Here is a 3,193-nt window from a genome sequence, read left to right as displayed (position 1 = left end):
AAGTTACTCTATTATCTACCTTCAAATCTATTTTTGAAGCATTATATCAATTTTATTTTTCACAGGTCTTATATTCTAGATACTTCTAATCAGAATGCTCTTATGTCCAATGAACATAAGATTGTAAGAGAATAAAGTTGAGAAAAACATATGACTGGTTTAAAGAAAATATGACAAGACAGCTAGACAAAGAGTGAGTTAAAATTATCCTTTAATATGGAAATAAGATCTGAAAATTACTAAAGACAAAGCTCTGCCCAATTGCCCAGATGGGGTTCCCAAAATAGATCCATGAATCATCTGCATCAGAATTCTCTGGAGGTGGGCTTTGGTATCTCTCAGGAGATTCACATACAAATTCAAGGTTGAGAACAAGTGTCTTCAGAATTAATATTTGCCATTTTTTATTTTTGTAGGGAGTGAGAGGAAATACCTGCATTTTATTACCTTATGTAGCATGAAAAAAGACACTAGATTAGAATCATAAAAATTGATTTATTTTCTTAGCTTTGGTTTTCATTTGCTTGTGTTTTGCCAAGTCACTTACCACCATAGGTAAATACAGTGGCTGCTGGAGATGACTGCTTAAGACATTTTCCTTCAGAGGAGTTACCGTTTCCATAGCAGCCATACATTATCACCATACATCTTAGAATTGCCTACTACTATACTAAAACTTATTCACCATGACAAAGAACTGTGATATAGGAAATGGTTAAGAAAGTCACTCAACTATCACCTTTCCAGTAAAGCCTTCTGTGTCTATAGGTATATGCTAAGAAGACATGCAGAGTTAGAAAAACAATTAGAAATAGCAAGGTTACCTGGGGCTAAATCCCTGAGTGGATAAGAGTTCAGGGGCCTCTGTGACCCTGTACTGGAAACAACAAAACAGCAGAATCAGATTCAGCAACATAGAAATGTTTAGACTCTCAGAACAAAGATTAGAAATCAGCATGTTCTCTGTCCTTCACTTCACTCACCCCCTAAAAACTTATGCTCTCTGCTTTCTTGGTATATTTATATTAGCTAATAAGTATCTGAGTAAGGCTGGGGATGGAGCTTTAGTCCTTCAGGCTGTTGACTGGGGCTGTTGCCACACTTCAGCCCCTCAGAACATATTATTAGGTCTCTGAGAAATTCATTATCACTATGACAAGTGGTGCTCTGTGTGCAGATCAAAAACCAAATGTAAGGTTTGCTACTTTGATATGTTCATTGTTACAGTGACAATTGGTTCCCCACCGGAAGAATCAGATGTAAAGACCTCACGAAGCCTGGCCAAGGAAAAAGATGTCTGCTCATTCCATTTGGTAAGGAACACAAGCAACAGGGAAATAGCCCTTGAAAGTTTGTGGCAAGGTCACTTTTAGAGATCAGGCCAGAGAATTTCCCTTTCCCTTCATCTCTCCTTTATTATTGGGAATTTCCTTTTTCTTTAGCAGAGAAGTCTCCAATTACACTTACAGAGACTTCTCTGAGCTGCAGGATGTCCTGTTGGAGTTTAACTGCCCTCTTGCTCACAATCCAACAACAATGCCCTTGGTATCCAAAGAAGGGAAATTCAGACTTAGAAGATTGGGAAAGCAGTTTTACCAAGAGGATGGCTAAAACACTCAGGATGGAATGTGAAATGACTTCTTGATATTGAAAAGGGCTTGAAAAAGAAATGTTCTCATCCCCTATCCCAAACCTCAGACCAACCCTTCACCCTAGATATTTCACTGACCCTAACCAGCAGGAAGTAGCTATAGAATAAATGACCTTTGTCTATTTTTCTTGTGAAACAAAAGGTGAGAATGTTCGTTTTGGGTTCAGGGTGCCTTTAAACTTAAGACAGGCTATAAAAATGGGAGGGGTCATGCCAGGACTTCAATGTAAAGAAAAAATAAATAAAAGGACATTTTTAAACTCCAAGTAGCTCAGTAGCCCATTGACTCCCTTTTCTTCACTCATCCTAAAAAGCTACCAAGAAAAAATAAAAATTATCGCCTCCTCTGCAATTATTAATAATACTGTAAAATATAAAGTGATGCCAACTTTTTAACCAGGTGGTCTAGAAATACATTTGATATCACTACTAGTTTAAATTTGATTAATGTCTTTTAAAGTTCTTAACAAAAATTATGTTTGCTTTGCCTAAGATTACAAAAGGTTCCTGTTATCTCTGTTACATCTTTTAAAAGTATAAGTTTGTTGCCAATAAAATAAGCTTTTTCCAAAGGTCATTATATTCATAAAAGTTTCAATCTAAAATTGCTAATTACTTAGTCCTCACTGAAAAATAAGGTTTTTAGTAGTTGAGAATTCTGATTAATTAGAAAGAAGTTGTATAGTTTTAATGATAAAAGTATGAAGTATAGAGATATTTTTAAAAGAAAAAGGGAGAAAGTAAATAAGTTCTGAAATCTAGTTATTTTTCAATAGATAAGAAAGTTTACGTAAGTTGCAGCAGGTTTGTGCAGGTTGCAGAAGGTGTGTGCAGGGATAGAAACAAAAAGAGAAGGAATTGAGAAAGTAGACAAAGGTAAGAAAAGAACAAAAAAAAAAGGATTTTAGGAGAATTGTTCTGAAACAAGAGAAAAAAGAACATTAGAGCATTCTTGGGGCCTAAGGTCTTGAGAAATTCACCCAAATTTACAGGTATTACAGAAAGAGCCAATAAACTTCTTAAGCCCCAATTACACAAACAAAAAAGGAAGAGTCAAGAGGAGAGACTTACCCACAAGAACAGTTGTATATGGCTCCTTTCACTCTTAATTTTTTGAACATTTCCTCATTTGGACTTACTACAGCTAAGAGGTATTTTATACCAGGCGAGCAACACCCTAAGCCACTCATGTTGTAGTGGAATATATTAGCTAACCCTGAGTGGCAGAATCCAGTAAAATTACTAACCTGGGTGCAAGGGTATGTTTCAATTTTCTTATCAACAGGTCCTCTTTGAATACCAGCAAGGAATGTGAATCCTTATTATGAATTGGCATCAGCCCCTAGAAAGCAGCCCAGTTCCAGAGATTCAGAAGCTGATACTGAATCCACCTCCAGAAGTGAACTTGAAAAAGAGACACCTTACTTGCTCCCAAGTACTCAAGGAGTGCCTAACATCAGCTGGGACACTTTGAAACATCTAACCAAGTGTGCTGAAAAAGTTTTGTAAAATACAGGCATGCTTGTAACCCCCGAAAACATG

Source organism: Saccopteryx leptura, chromosome X, assembly GCF_036850995.1.
Source record: "Saccopteryx leptura isolate mSacLep1 chromosome X, mSacLep1_pri_phased_curated, whole genome shotgun sequence".
In the NCBI taxonomy this organism is placed as follows: domain Eukaryota; kingdom Metazoa; phylum Chordata; class Mammalia; order Chiroptera; family Emballonuridae; genus Saccopteryx; species Saccopteryx leptura.
The sequence above is the reverse complement of the archived record's forward strand: the minus strand, read 5'-3'. Positions refer to the sequence as shown.